Source organism: Larus michahellis, chromosome 1 (assembly GCF_964199755.1).
Source record: "Larus michahellis chromosome 1, bLarMic1.1, whole genome shotgun sequence".
NCBI lineage: Eukaryota > Metazoa > Chordata > Aves > Charadriiformes > Laridae > Larus > Larus michahellis.
This window is the reverse complement of record NC_133896.1, coordinates 36,493,360-36,510,446: the sequence shown is the minus strand read 5'-3', so window position 1 is coordinate 36,510,446 and position 17,087 is coordinate 36,493,360.

Genomic DNA, 17,087 nt, shown 5'->3' with positions numbered 1-17,087 from the left:
AACTTAAAATACAACTTGATTATTGGGGATATGAGAAGCTCTGCTTCTCAGTGGTGGAAACATATATGCAATAAATTCTGTAGAAATGACAGACAGCTGTAAGTCTCAGTCACAGGTACTACAGAAAAATTCACCACTTTTTATTTTTTTCCTAAACCTACACCACATTTGTGAATTTATGGAGGGGGAAAATAGGGCTTCAGATTCCCTTCCCCACCAGTCTGACAAGCACTTGTGTATACGGTGGGCGTACAGCTGCTGGTGGCTGCGTGAATTTCCTTTTTAGTTTGGAATGGATGTGATGAGCGAGTATTTTACATGTAGCGTTCACACATACAGTCATGAAAAGATAGGTAATTTCACTTTTGGCTGAGAAATCTGATGGAAACCCGTTTAGAACTAATTTTAGTAGCCTAATATGTTTTTACAAATTTAAAGTGGAGCAAAAGGTCGATTACCAGTGCCACCACTGCTGATTTTGTTCCATATCCTACTTTTTGGATGTATGGGGAGTTGGTTGTTTTAAAATAGGGACAGAATTATAAGCCTTTTTGAAACAGTTAAATAACGAAAGCAAGAAAGCAGAAATAATAGTGGACTAAAGTTATACAATGGCAAGATAAAGCAGGGCTTCTGTAAGGTAAACATAAGAAGGGAAAACATAGGAACAAAAATTGAATATTAAACAAACGTAGAGGAACCCAAGGAAGCATGGGATAAGTGACGGGCAGAAGCAGATAAGAATACGCATTTTTTAAAAGACAGAAAGAAATACGAGATAAATTTGAAAGATAGAGAGGTGGGGAAATAACATTTATTTAAGATACCCATTTCCATCCTGGATGTAAAACCATGACTGCTCTGTAGTTTTTGAAGCATATTCCTCTTAAGCCAGTCTGTGCATGGTTTGCTCGTTCACATAGGCTGAATGTAACCATGTTAAATTCCTGTTTCAGCTAGATGGAACTGTAATTACTGGATGTTATTGCAATAACACACTTGATGAGATAAGAAAAAACCCAACATTTTAAAATTTGGTAGTTTTTTGTTTAGTTGATTTTATATCAGACTCTTACAATTTTTCTACATTTTTAGTAATTAGTATTATCAAAAGGATCTTTCAAATGAGAGAACAAGGGTATAGACTCTTGGAGAAGAGATTGTTATTTTTAAGATGTTTCTAACATTCAGTCTTCTTTTACCTTCTTCTTACCTTAATGTACTTCATCTAGGACCAGGCATCCTTGGACAAGTTAAGTCATAAAGTTCATAGATCCCAATATAGAGGAATGATGATAAAGTTCAGTGGGATCAACGAAGGGTATCCCAGAAGTCTTCCTAATGTAATGACAATGGAAGAAAAGCCAGTGTTTTCCCCTTACTCCAATTTAGATTTTTTTACGTATTGTGAAGCATTATGGTTTTTTTTAAATTTTCTGAAGAATGACGTCTTAATAAACTATACAAACAATTAAAAGAAATAATAAGCTAAATATGCTATGTAGAAATATTAAAATCATGTTTAAAATTAAAAAATGTAGTTAATAAATTGTATTTTTATTGATCAAAGCATCTGTTTAACACGCTGAAATCTTCAATTCTAATAGCCTAGGAAATGAACAAATAATTTTGAAAAATAGGCTTTTTCTATTATGTATTTTTACTCAGATATTAATTTAAGCAATAATTACCCATTTTCAACAAGATAAAATTACTTTCCATGTCCTTAACTCAATGCTTTTATCTAGCCAAATAAAGTCTATTTTCAAATTTTTACAAATTGGTTGACCTTTGTATATCTCTTTCAAAAATGTTTTTCCTTCAAGAACTTTAAACACAGAAACTAATGTACAAGGTACGATGGCAACAGGTTTTGGCTGTGGTTGGCAAATATGTCAAAACTGTTGTAAATTTCTATATTTGGTTTGCACATCGGAATGGATCAAAATTTTCTCCTGTATGGCTGCTAAATGAACAAAAAAAAACATTTTTGAAAGCAAGAGGTAAAATTAAATATATTAACTGTGCACAAAACATGTCAGGTAATATAATTCATGAGACGTGAGTTTTAAAAGGATGATTCATAATGTAGGGTTTAAGCGCTAGCTGCTGGAGATGTATGAAATCTAAACACAATGTAGAAGTTAGGTTTGGTAAGATTTGTACTTTGTGTGCTAAAAATAGGCTGCTGTTCGAAAATACAGTGCTTCAGTGGAAGGAGATAATAGTGAGATTTATAGCAAGACCTAATACAGACAGCAGACAAGTTGCCGAAGTCAATGTTGTTGGCTTAAGTACACTTGTTTCAGCACATTTTTACCAGTTGGCTTTATAAAGTATGAATAAATTGACATTCATTTCATTAACTGTCACGAAGTCCAACAGAACGTGCAGCAACATACCAATATAGGATGTATTAGAACAACGTCCGATTTTACATGCACAAACACATGCGTGTATGGGCGACAGCCATTAAGGAAATATCTCATTTAGGGTATATTTTTTACACGTGGCATGTAAAATTATACAAAGGCATATTTTAATACTGTACATTTCAGATACGTGGTTTCTGTTTTCCTTTTCTGAACCTTCTTTAGAATAAAACATTACTGTTACTATGGGATCTAGTAAGACTTACTCTAACTTGAAAAATATATGAACATGATCCTGACCAAGTAAAAAACTTTCAAAGTAGAGTGTCAGTGGATCTATAAAAGGAAAAATAAAGTATTTTGACTAAATGTCTCAGACATAGAAAAGTTTTATAAATTGGAAAACCCTTGAGTTGCTGTTCTGGCATTCCAGAAAAAGCTGCAGGAGCTTTTGGTGATTGGAGGTTTTTTGGCAGAATAAGTGACAAAGCACATCCATTTTTGTAAATGTCGGTGTTGTCCCTTGCTGCGCGCGTACAGGAATTAGAGAGAAGAAACAATTCGCGTCAAGTTGTGGTACACGAGATCCAGCCATCCGTGAACCTGTTGCACAAAAAGCCTCTGTTACCTTCTGCAACGGGGTCAAACTGCCTCTTGTAACAGTGCAAGGGAAAGTGATTTCCACTTCCAGCTTGGTGTGAAGCAGAGCAGTCGATGATGGCGGTGAACAGGAGTTTGGTCGGCTGATGCATGGATTGGAATTTGGCCTCACCAGTGCTTTAGGGAAAACGATAAAGAAACTGTTTAGAACTGTCTCTCCTTCCTGTGAGAGCGAGACAGCTTTTTACGAGTCCTTTCTCCCCTACAGGCAATAGGGTTACGTTACTTAGTAATTCAGCATTTAAAAAGCATTTGCCTTAAAAATGATAATATCTGGGCCTCATAAGGGTATATGATGTACTTCAACATGATTTTAAAGTATGAAAAATTTAAAGCATATAATAGTTTAAGTCTTGATAAGTATTGTGCTACATTTTTAATAGATTTATGTAATAGGCAATCTATACAAAAGAAGGAAAATAAGGAATAAAGAAAGCCTTTTCTTGATGACTTGTCTGACATCTATGCCTAGACATGGGTGTAAAGCTCCTCCAAGCAGCCCCGCTGGGTTTCCTCACCAGCTGGTTTGCATCCTCAGCCCAGGGCCTTCCTCTGCCAAGAGCAAGAAGAGTCATCCTGCGCAGTGTACAGAGAAGGGATGTTTCTGTCACCTCACCTGGAGAAGACTGCATGAGTTACAAGAGGTGTTTTCAATGGGTGATACAGATAAGACCTAAGGGAACACATCTGTATGCGGAGCAGGTCTTATTCTTTGTGTTTGTGCCTGGGAACAAGCATGATATCTTTTTAGCATTTGAGCTGAGGCAAAAAGCACAATGAAAATATTTAGCGTTAGCCATTCTAGATACAAAATATTCTGGAGACTTTTAAAACTGTGTTATCAATTCCTTTTTAAGTCTTCTCTTGAACAGCATGTATGCTTTAATTAAATGTTTTACATTGCAAATAAGATAAATAGGAGCTTGGATAGATAAAAGAATCTAAGTTACACTAAAAAAAAAAAAAAGAAAAAAAAAAGATTTGTCTCTAATATTGCCAAATGGTACGTTGTGCTAAGGAAAGTACCAGACTGATACAAAAAGGATGTAAACTGTTACAACCAACTTAGGAGTTTTTAACATTTCCTTGAATTCTTTAGTGTAAATTACTAGCAATTACAAAGTTTATACCTATTTAAGTATGTCTACGCTAGAGGTTTGTTCTGGTATATTTTTGTAACCTCTACATGATGCTAATTCATATATGACTTAAGCACTCCTGAAGCACTCGTTGAGCTTTAATTTAAATTATGATGCCAATTCTGTGTGACCTTGGACAAGCTTGGGTAACTTTTCTGATGATCAGTTCACTACTTGGCAGGAACTTGGTGAAGCTTAACTACATGATAATACCTATAGAGAGATACAGATATATAGATATAGGTGTACATAGCTGTTTGAATTTCTTGTACATAGATGGGTTTAAGGGTGAAAATATGGTTTTAAATATAAGAACTTATAAATAACAACTCATTTTGTTTTCACAGAATACAAACTTGTTAAGCAGTGTCTTTTCTGTGCCACACAGAGGTGTGGCAGGCTCTGAAATGGTGATTGAATCTTCTATTCCGTTCTACAATTAGAGAATATAACACAGAAGTGAGAAGAATCAACAATAACATTTTGAGTCAGTGGGCATGGTAGGTGTTTGGTACCTCTGGAAGCTGGCTTGTAGCTGTCAGTTGTAACTGATTTATCAATTCCTTTTTCTGCAAATTTTCAATTGACTTAAAGGGCAATGAAAGAGTGGACTTACCATGAAAAACACCTGCCCCCCATGCATTAGTGGGAGAAAAAGAAGTATATTTTGTCTTATTTCACCATGTATAGGATTAATCTGATCACACTTTAATATCTAAAGGTTACTGTCTAGTCTTAGTTAATCAGATATGGTCCTTCATTAGTCAATAGAGAGAGATGGCCTCTTCTAAAGGATGACTCATCCCCTCTGTGTTACAGTGAGAAAAAAATGCTGCCTGGGGGTGCCTTTCTGTTGTTTATAAAGGGAACCTAGAGAATGAGTGAGTTGTTAGGCAGCTAACGCTTGGTGAGGTAGATCCTGCTTCAAGTGCCTTCTGAATTTTGAGATCTGAGACCGAAAAGTAACAAGCACTGTCAAGATAATTCAGAAGTTACTAAGTAGGGATAGCTCCATGACAGTATGCTGGCTTGTATTTTCTCTCACATAAAGTCATTGTGTATTTAAAAGAGCAAGATCCATATATATTATTAATCATTAAGCATCCTCTCAGAAGACTGGAACATCTCTTTTCTGTCTTTGAACACCTAAACACCCTGGGTAAGATGCTATCTCCTGGGAAAAATCCTATTGCCATGAAGACTGAAGCAGTGGCTTCACTTACCTTTCAATAGAAGTGGCTTGTGTGCTTGCATTCTGCACGAGGGTTATTCATTGAGGATTGCAGTGCTTTTGATTTTATAAAGGGTGAAAGCTATATTAATGTCCACTTGTAATCAACTCCGGAGAAATTAGAAACTGATCATTATTTATTTCAACTTGGAAGCTGTTTCTGGGTGGAGGTGATTTAAATTTGCAAATAAGTTATTTCTGAAGGATAAAGGAAACAGTGACATTAAGCAGCTGCCTGATAAATTCAGGTCAAGACTCCTAACTAAAAAAGCATCAGATATCTCTTTGGCCAGAAATAAAAATTATAGAGAAGAACAGCCAAAGCTACCTCACATAAATATTTGGAAAACCTGAAAAGTTAAGCTTAAATTAGGGACTAACCTGGTCAGTCTGAAAAAAAAATGAAGTTGCATACTTTCTTAATTTAGTTACTTTTAGTAGCTATCAGGTGAACTTCAAATATCATATAGGCAACTTCTGTTTGTATAGTTATCCACTGGGAAAGAGAATTATTAACCAATAACTTTTGTAATAACATTTTTTGACCTCTATTCTCTCTCATGTAGTATTTTTAACCCTGAAAATTATGAAAAGCACTGGAGAGAGTACACAAGAACACATTTAGTGGCAAATCTAAGACAGCGGCTACCTCCCAACAGGGAGGGTGTTGCCTTTTCTACAGGGTCATATGTGTCTGGAAAACATGTATCCACTGCCCATGCAGAAAAATCTGTTTAAATAGTGAATTAATGAAATATTTTGAAAAGTAATTCCACCTCCTTTCTCAGGGACTTTTTCTAGCATTATAGCTTGCCAACTATGTGAAGTGCTAATCATTTTAACTGATAAATTTAAATTGTTCAAGGTGCCATTTAATTTCCTAGGTCTTGTTCATCACATCCACTTACACATATGCAGTTATTGAAAGGTTTAATATGTAAAAGTATTAAAGTTAGACTTTTGGGAAGTATTAGAATCTCAAAGTACCTTGCATGGGTTTAGCCATCAAGGTAAGGTCCTGGGCCTCTTAAAAATATCTCTGGAGAACTGGTACCCAAGAAAAGGCTTGTCAGCAACCCGTGGCATAGGAAGCACCTAGAATAGCTTGTAATTAAACATGAAAAATTATCATCTAAGTAGGAATGAAATGTGGAAAATATGAGATGCTTTGACACACAACCATTTCAGATTTCCTTTCCTGAGCATGAACACTCTCCTGAAGTTATGTGCTTAAACCAGTTCATCTTCTTAGGCAGATATTCTTTTGGTAAAAAAAGAAAAATGGAAAAAAAAAAAAGCCATGGAGAATAAGACAAACAAGGTATACAATAGCCAGGACTTTTACCTTGAATATTAGATTTCTTTTTACATCCCTGTTCTGCCCAAATATGGCAGGGACTTACACCTCCTTGGTCCCAGGGAGGTGCGCTGATGAGGGTAGGTTTAGATTAGATATTAGGAAGAAGTTTTTCACTCTGAGGGTGGTGAGGCACTGGAACAGGTTGCCCATGGAAGCTGTAGATGCCCCATCCCTGGAGGTGTTCAAGGCCAGGCTGGATGGGGCTTTGAGCAGCCTGGTCTAATGGGAGGTGTCCCTGCCCATGGCAGGGGGGTTGGAGCTGGATGATCTTTAAGGTCCCTTCTGACCTGAACCGTTCTGTGATTCTATGATTCTATGATTCTGTGATTCTATGATTCTATGTCTGCCCATCGTTTAATTCCAGCCTTCCAGCCACGGGGTACTGCAGATGATGAGTGTTTGGTGCTTCATGGGTGAAGGACATGTATATGGAAGTGTACAGACTTCACTGTCTACCGAGATCCTGATATTCCCAATATTTGCCATATGATAGGATTAGGACTCTCATTCCATGATGGGCCAAGCCTACTCAGGGAATCCTGTTAGAGCACACTGGGTTACGTGAGAGGTTTTCCTGGGCAGGTAATAAGAGAGAGCCCAGGGCACTGGGTCACTGTTGGGAAATGTGCCTCCTGGACTTGGGGGCTCCAGCAGATTTTGTAAAGAACTGGAGGGGAGAAGTGGCTTACCTGGAAACATGAAAGGAGGAGATAAGGCGAGAGTCAAAACACTGAGTTAGGCTCAGCAGTGGGGACTTCGCAGGCTCTTTCAGCTTTGGGTGTCCTGCATTTTGGCCTAAATTAAGCCTCTCAATAGCTTGTTAGCTGTGGTGATATTGTTAGCCGTGTCACTTCCCAGTTGCTGAGCGGCAACATGATAAATGTCTAGGGGTTTAGACATCCAGGAGTGTTAGCTCTGTCTAAATGATAGGTTTAGTAGAGAAAATCCAGCTGAAAATGGGAATGAGCATTGTGGTCCTCATGTAGTACAGGTACGCCTACACTGAGGAGCAGACCTACATGTACCAAGCAAAGTGGCCTAACAGGGGCTTGGGCTCAAATTGCCACAATGTGCTTAGGAAGAACTAAATCTCCGGTATTTCCTACAATGCACACGGCTGACCGAGACTGAAAGCAGGTCCAAGGCACAGGACTGAGGATTTATGGGGGGAAAGAGGGGATGGGAGTGGGAAAGTCTGGCTTTGAGAATGTGCTTACCTGTGTAGCTAGACTCCTTGGCATATATTAAAAGAAATGTTTAGGCACCTGTTTTATCTCTTTAGATACCTTGTTGACTTGGGTGCTTTAACCTCAGTCTACATCTTAACCTTGTGCTCGAAACAAGGCATGTTCTGGTGCTGCTCTCTGCTTCTGACTGCAAAAATTCGTATTCCAGTTTTTTTCTTTTTTTGCTAGCTGGCACTAAAATAAGTACAAAATATTTTGTACTTATTTCAAAACGTGACACATTAGCAATGGAAACAAGTCAAGATCTTTGGGAGTTTAATGCAAATGCTGTAGGTTATTCAAGCCTTCCCTTCAGAGAAAAATCATGAAGTACTTCAAGAGGTGGTCAGTCAGTGTAGGTCAGACTCATACGCCTTGTTCAAGTACTGACAAAATTATTTTACTGTTGACATTTGGAATGACCTTCAACCTATAATGTAATAAAAGGATTATTTACTGACAGCCAGCCCTGTAAAATCAAATTCTTTCCTTTTGAATTTACAAGGATCTTCAAATAAACACATAAAACATCTTGCTATATTTTTTTTTCTGAGTTGGTGGTGAAGCAGGAGAGGTGGTTTGCGGGAGCTTTGTGTGTGGAGAGGGGGAAGGGAAGGCTTGTATTGGGCTGTAATATACTGATATTGCATTATTTAAAAAAAAAAAAACAACAACAAACCACCAACACCCCCAAATCTAACTCCAGGAAATTAATAAGGTGTATGGACTTTGTTTTTGAACACGTATCATCATCATTTCTCAAATTTGTTTACATAAAGATAATTGGCTTAGGCTTATCCATGTGTGCAATTTCCAGATATACCATTAAGAAGTTTTGCTGGGTATGACTCCCACAACTGATTTACTAATTGTATAGTTGTGTTACCAGACATTGAAATGGCTCTGAATCTATCTGTTGAGGATGATATTTTAACTGTGAAGCTGCTGAAATTTGTTTAACATGTCAGTCATGTGAAAGTCTGTTTCGATACATTCTAAGTTTTCATAGAATTGACCCATTTCTGTAAAAAAAGCTCAAGAGGGATCATTATTATAGATTAATATAGACAAGCCCATGTGCCTATCATTCATGCTTCATAAAAATTCCATTTAATTTTTAAAATCTGTTCCTAAATTTTTATGATGCTATATAATCTTGGGTCAGGAAGGTTAAGTAACCATTGTAATGCAACAAAACCAGCTTCACAATACAAAGGGACTAATTTAAGGATGATCACTTAAATAATAGCTAATAAAATCAAACTCATTTTATGTACATTTAAGAGCTAGACTAATCAAAGCTAAAAATGTGATAGGATAATAAAGCAAAGCTCATTAATTCAGCATAGTAGAAATACATACAATCAAAAAGGGCTGGAATAAGCACAAGCTTACAATAAGAGAAAAGTGCTGAGCGGTTAATCTTATTCTCGCTGAAATCATCATAGAAATTCAGGGCAACTTCAACTGGAGTCACAGCACACTGGTAGAAGGCAAATCTGTTCTTCTCTCACTGTTATCAATGCTGCCTGTTTCGCTGTGCCGGAGGGATGTGGAAACTTGCTGTAAAGGATGGCATTTTTCACGCTATCATCTACTTTGTTTTGAAAAGAAGGGAGAAAAAAGACGGGAGAGGTAACCCGCTAACATGCAGTCATGGGAACGGGGGTTTCATCAGCAAAGACTCATCGTCAATCAGGCACATTTCTGCATATTCCATAAATTCATAATATGGTAGAAAAATGAGGAATCATCAGAATATTTAATGGAACATTTAAATTTCCAGAGCAAGTTCAGGTGTTTAAGTAATTCTATAAAATTAATGGCCTCATTAATCTAACTCTGTAACAGATTAAGCTGTCCTTCCATTTTCTTTTGCTAGGTTTCGTGCAGAAGAAAGCCTTGTGCATTTTGGAGCCCCCTCTGATTTCAACAAAATTTGAGAGACGGGTAGAAGTCTTAAAGCTATTCAATTACAATAAGAACAGATCCCTGGGAAAAAGAGAGAAAAGCCACAAGTGCATCTCTCTGAAAAGCTGTGCCTTGGGGTCACTCTTACACACACAAAAAAGAGAAAATTTGAAGTTCCCCAGCATAGGAAAAGCTTCAATCAACCATGAGGTAAAATCCATAGGAAAAGATACTTCATTAGTTACAGAGCTCACAGAACTTGTTGTTATTCAGCTTGTTTAGCAACTCCAAATTTTAGACAACTCTTTTTCTTTGATATGTCACCTGAAGCTTAACAGGGTATTAGATCTCCTGCTTTTTATCTGTTTAAGGCTACAATGAAAACAAAAACCCCTAAACCCGGTGTTCCCTAGGTGATTTTCTTTCTGTGTGTATATGCATATGTGTGACAGGGGAGGAAGAGGGGAGAAGGAAGGGGAAGCATAAAAGAACTGAGATGTCCTTTTCCAAGATTTGGTAAGGCGGTGTATTACCTAGTCTGCATTCTGCCTTCTGACATCTGGTGGCAACATCTCTCCATTGCAGTGCTTGCTCTGAATTTTTCAGAAATCTCCCCCACCCACAACTCTACGGGCTGCTCTGACATTTGTGGGTGCTTAATGCCAGTGAAAACCAGGGCACTTGTGGATAAGGAGGTAATTCTGGTGTCTGGCAGGAAGCAGCAGACAGGCCATGAAGCTTAAAGTGGGAGGAAAAAAAAGAAGATTTATGTAGCAGGTTTATCGCTCTAGCAGCAGCAGCAGCATCTCTCTGCATCCCAGGCTATGCCTTCTGTGCAGAGCAGAGACGTCTGAGATACCTGCTCAGAAAAGCAATTTTTTTCCATGCCAAGCTCTGAGCATCTGCTTCCAGTTGCCAAATCCCAGCACACCTGCCTGGCACTGCGGCCGCTACAGATACGTGCCTCCTGACCACAAGTAAAAATGCTCATTTTGCTCATTGCGAATACTGAGTTTTGGGGCCACAAGCACATGCAGAAACAGTTGGTTCTAAAATATCTTTTTAGAAGAAAACTGTAAGCGATTAAGCATTGGTCAGAATGAAAATGCCAGAATGATTCTCAAGACCATACCACATACATCCCCAAGGCCCTAGGTCTCCCCTGTTATTGCTCATTGTCCTTACCCTCGTTGGGCTGGGTTTCAGAAAATGAGTGTTACGTGCATCCAAGATCAAGTCAAGATGTTTATGTTGTGTTTACCATGCCCTGTGGGTGAGAAAGAAATGGAAATTTGAACTGACTTGCTATGTGAGGCAACCTGGCAGGTGGTGAAGCTCTTCAGGTTGGCCAGGGTTGAGGCAGTCGTTTCTTCAGGCCAAATGTTTTTGCAGGATGAGGGATGCCAGGCGGAGGCAGGTGGCATGCAGGGAGTCATGTGGTGACATTTCTGTCCATCCACGCGTGGCTGTTTAGCATGGGCAACCAGATACTAATTTCACCTCAGTCAGGTGAGGGTGGACTCAGTTGTAGTAGCGAAGGGAGGCGCACGTGAAATATTCTGAGCAGGACCAGGGCATCCCAGTTCTCTGCCATCACGCAGTCCGCACTCTGAATAGGGCAAGGTTAATCTAAAGGACTGCCAACTACAAATTTACTGCCTTCAAAGGAATCAGACAGTGACAGACACAAAAGCAGAAAAAACCTCAAAAGGCATTCATCCTTTAGCATTTCCTACCATGGAAGGAAGGCAGAGCTCGTTCAGTCTGAGTTCCTAGTCCTGCAGACCCCGAGATCTATGTGGCAATAATCCTCTCTAGGGACATATAGTTTACTTTCATATTTATACAAAGAGAAATTATTTATATTCAGACTATTAACTACGTAATCCATTAGCTCCACATTTGTAATCTCATTGAAAGGTATGGCTACTCTAAATAGGAAATGTAACTTTTTACATATATGAAATGGATTTTTTTGATTCTTTATTAATCAGAGGCATTTTTTCATGCTGAATTAATAGCTGCTTGTCCTCAGCCAAGCCAAAATACTCTTAGTTCTCTTCTCTCTCTCTCAAAAAAAAATAAAATTCATTTTGGTCTTGTTTTTGAAAGTATCTTGAAATCTGCAATTCAGAACACTTAAACATGATCATATTCTATTCTTGCTTTGGTTTCACTCCTCCATCCCCCTCCAGTTTAGGGCTGTTTTGGAATAAATACAGTAGATAAAATTCTAAATAATAGTACTTCTCTGCTCTTGACTCTTGGAAAGCTCTACTTTTGCCTGTACTCAGTATGCAGAAAGATGATATCAAAATACACCTTTTTGCCTTACTATTAAAACAGCATAAAATGCAAAGTCTGTAGCAACCTTTAAGCCATCTTGTAATGTTTTTTAATGCACATACACAAGCCTAGTACATTCTTGAGTGCAATTCTCCTTTATTTTTCCTTCCCTTATTGAAATATAGGTGGTTAAAATTCAGAGGAAGAAAGACTTAAAATCAGAAAGAAATGCTGAGGGACAGAACAACTTATTCCTATTTAATGCACTGTATCCTTCACTGAACTTACTTACTGAACTTTGGGTGATATTATTTGAAAGGGCGTGCTGTAACTAAAACAGGTGAAGTATTATTTCTTTAGAAAAAATAGCCCAGGTAAGTTCGGAGTGACTTTTTTTCCTTTTTTTTTTCTTTTTTTTTTCTTTTTTTTTTCTTTTTTTTTTCCAGCAAACACATCTGACAGTCCCCTAATTTATCTCCCACTGTAAGAGAAGTGAGTTACTGGGCTAATAAGCTTTGACACCTTTTTAACCAGAATTTGTGATGCCTGTTTTTGAAATGACACTACACAGATTAGAAAATGCTATATCATGAGATAATAAATGGCACCGTGAATCTCTACAGCGAAGTCTAATCCTTCTTGGGGATGAGTTCTCAAGTCTGCCAACACGTTGCCCTCGGTAAAGAGGTTTCAGAAAAAAATAAGTATGATTTGTTTTGTGAAATCAGCTTGATCCTGACTTACCTTTACTACTCTTGGTCTGCCTAACCTCCTGTCTTCACAAAGTCTTCTTTTCTTTTCTTTAATATAATTTAATTACATAAACACAATTAATTCATGAAAATAATTCAAGACATAATTTTGGAAATAATTATATTTATTTTAAAATTAGATGAAAACCTCATTAGGTAAGGAGGTCTGCTTTTTTTCCCCATTTTGGCTATAATGCAACCCTTAATGTAAAATTGAAACAAAATTAAAACACATTTAACCAAGGATAAAACATTTATTAATTTTGGAGTTCTTTGTAGCGTGACTGCAAGAGCTGATTCTGTTTGATACACAGGAAAATGAGAACTACCATATTGTATCAGATGAAGACAAACAGATTCACAAATGAGTTGTATAATACAGTAACACAAATTTAGGCCAGATGTGCACCAACACTTTTTCCCCTGTTTTTTTTTCTTTTTTTTTTTTCTCCTGATTTCTTCTTCTGGATGCCTGATTTAGTTATTGCCTCCTTTTACTGCTCCGAGTCCCACAGATGTAGGTGGAGGAATAGTTGGAGTTGTTTTGTTTTGTTTTTTAAAAAAGGAAAGATGGGTAATATTTTTTCCTGGATATAGTTTGGGTTATTTCCCAAACTCATGAATAACACTTACTGTACCTCCAATAAGAAAGCAGCACTACATTTAATATTCTTGTAATTTACACCTTTGTAGTGCAATAGAGCCCTGTAGTCCCCCCCAAATATTTGGCCCGTGGACTCTTTTGGTGTAATAAAGCACAGACCTGTTGCTTATTAAATATAGAATCATAGAATCATAGAACCATAGGGTTGGCAGGGACCTCTGGAGATCATCTAGTCCAACCCCCCTGCCAGAGCAGGGTCACCTAGAGCAGGTTGCACAGGAACGTGTCCAGGCGGGTTTTGGATGTCTCCAGAGTTGGAGACTCCACCACCTCTCTGGGCAGCCTGTGCCAGTGCTCTGCCACCCTCAAAGTAAAGAAGTTCCTCCTCATGTTTAGGTGGAACTTCCTATGCTCAAGTTTGTGCCCATTACCTCTTGTGCTGCTGCTGGGCACCACTGAAAAGAGCCTGGCCCCATCCTCCTGACACCCACCCTTTAAGTATTTATAAGTGTTGATAAGATCCCGCCTCAGTCGTCTTTTTTCCAGACTGAAAAGGCCCAAATCCCTCAGCCTTTCTTCATAAGAGAGGTGTTCCAGTCCCCTAATCATCTTGGTAGCCCTTTGCTGTACTCTCTCCAGCAGTTCCCTATTATATGTATTTTTTATATATATATATATATTGCTATTATATTCGATATAATAGAACCAAGCAAATTACTTGTTAAAAAGAAAATTTAAGATGATTTCCAAAAGGTGGGGAGACCAAGAATTGTTCTACTTTTGATCTGAATTCTTCTGGTGGGGTTTTTTTTCTGCTTTTTGTATGGATTACAGCCTAGACTCAAAAAGAAATTTAGGGGCCACAGCATTAAATATTGCAACTCCTAACTTTTTGGTATGTGCTTCACCCAGAGCAAGACTGGGAAGCTTTGCCTGGCAGCATAGGATCTCTAATGCATAGAGAAAGTAAGGTGCCTTATGATGATATATAAAAGATCTAAAAAGCTCAGTAGTGACTTGTCAAGAGGTAGCAAATGAGAAATGAGGAGTGCAGGTTTTTAAATCTTTCCCCTTTAGGGAGCTTAGGTGCTTTACAAAGTATCAGAAAGAAGCATTTTTATTTTCCAGAATAGCTACAGTTCTCACAGCCTGGGGGATTTTGCTCTTTTTGATGAAATAACGTAAGAAGAAAGATCCGTTCATATGATATTCTATGGGGCAGGTCAGACAAACAGCATTCATCCCAGGGTTTCTTCATCTTTTTTTAAATTCTGCTTTGTTGGTGAGTTTGGGGGAGTAAAGTACCAACTCCGATAGTTGGGAAGATCAATAGAGGCCACTTAAGCGAAGTGGGCATACAGTAGTCTGTGGGACCAGGTGCATCCAAGTGCCCTGAGGGCACTGTGGATCGCTGTCTGTCATCTGCAGATGTTCTTGGTGACAGAAGGTCCCAAATAATTGGAAAATGGTAAATATGCCTATTTTAAACAAGACAAGAAGGTTCCTATGTGAGGAACCATAGGTCAGTCTGCAGGAAGATAATGGAGAAAATTCTCCTGGAAGTCATTTCCACACACATGAAGGACAAGAAGGTGATTTGGAATAGTCAATATGGATTTACTAAAGGCAAATTCTGCCTGACCAACCTGATTGCCTTCTACAATGAAATGACTGGCTGTATGGGGAAGGGGAGAGCAGTGGGTGTTGTTTATCTTGACTCTAGTTAGGCTTTTGACATGGTCTACCATAACATCCTTGTAGCCAAATTGGGCAGATATAGGCTGGATGGATAATTTATAAAATGGGTGCAAATTGGTTGAACTGTGAGGCTGAAAGAGCAGTGGCAGGCCACTAGTGGCCTTCCCCGATGTTTAGCGCTGGAGTTCATACTGCTTACAATCTTCACCAACAATCTGGATGACTGTGGCAAACACTCCCAGCAGGTGACACCAAAACGTGGGGAGCCATCAATGCACTGGAGGGCAGGGCTGCTGCTCAGGAGGATCAAAACAGGCTGGAGAAGAGAGCTCACGGAAATTTAATGCAGTTCAACAAAGACAAAGGCAAGTGCAGCACCTGGGACAGAATAACCCCCTGCAACAGTACAAGCTTGGCACAGACCGTCTAGAAAATATCTTCCCAGAAAAAAGCCTGTAGATGCTGGTGGACAAGTTGAACTTCAGTCAGCAGTGCGTCCTAAAGTGGTGAAGGCATGACATACAAGAAACCTGAAAGCTGTGTTTCTTCAGCCCCGTTAAAAAAGAGAAAAGGGGATCTAACTGCTGTATTCAACTACTTGTGGGTGGTTACAGGGAAGATGGAGCCAGAGGCTTCTTGGAAGGGCACAGCAAACGGATGAGAAGCAATGCACATAAGAGACAGAAAGAGAAATTCTGAGAAATTTTTTGGGATGTAAGGAAGAAAATCCTTCATGATGAGAATGATCAAATTCTGGAAATGGGCCAGAGAGGCTGGTAGGTAGAATTTTTGTCCTTGAAGATATTTGAAACCACTGAACACAGCCCTGAGCTACTTGATCAAACTTTTAAGTCAGCCCCACCCATGACTAGGGTTTGGATCCTCAGCCCAACCAGACCTTCAGACATCCCTTCCAACCCAATTTTTTCTCTGATTCCCAGCTTTCTCTCCTCCTTCATGAAAGCAACAAAGTCTTGCTCCCAAACTGACATTGAATATGTACATGTATCTGTTTTTTAAATCCTGGAAGATGGCATTACTCTATGAGCAGCGTTTATGTTAGCATGGATAAGCAATCCGTGTCATCTCGTATTTTAGGGGAATACTTTTAAATGGTAAAAAAAAATCATCATAGTGTTTATCTGTGTCACTTATGTGTTGTAGAAAAGGAAGAATGGCTACTTTTGTTATATTTTGCAGTTAGTTTTTCCATTTTATGTGGAAGCTTTGAAAGATCAGTGATGATTCCAGTATGCTAGTTAAAAACCCTATTTCCTTCAGAATCCAATAACCAGCATGATTTTAATAAATGCCTGTGGGAGACTTATTAAAGAACCCCAGAATAACTTTGCTCCGTTGCCTTTTCATTTTCCATCAGCTTTTCAGGAGTCAATTACCTTTATTTTTGTATGTGAATATTGGAATATACCAGAGCTTTTAAGAAACTTTAAATTTGGTGGACCAGATTCTCACCTGCGATAAAAACATGAGTGTGTAGCTGTGTATCTGTGTACACATTGTAAAGGGGACTTTTAGGCACTGTTGGACTGTCCCAGCTCACAGAGCGTCAGGAGAGGAAACGACCTCAAGTTGTGCCAGGGAAGGTTTAGGATGGATATTAGGAAAAATTTCTTCACCAAAAGGGTAATCAAACTTTGGAACAGGCTGCCTGGGGAAGAGGTGGAATGGCCATCCCTGGAGGTATTTAAAAGACAGGTAGATGTGGTGCTTAGTAACATGGTTTAGTGGTGGTTTTGGCAGTGTTAGGTTAACGGTTGGACTCGATGATCTTAAAGGTCCCTTCCAACCTTGATGATTCTATGATTTTATGATAACCACAAATCATTT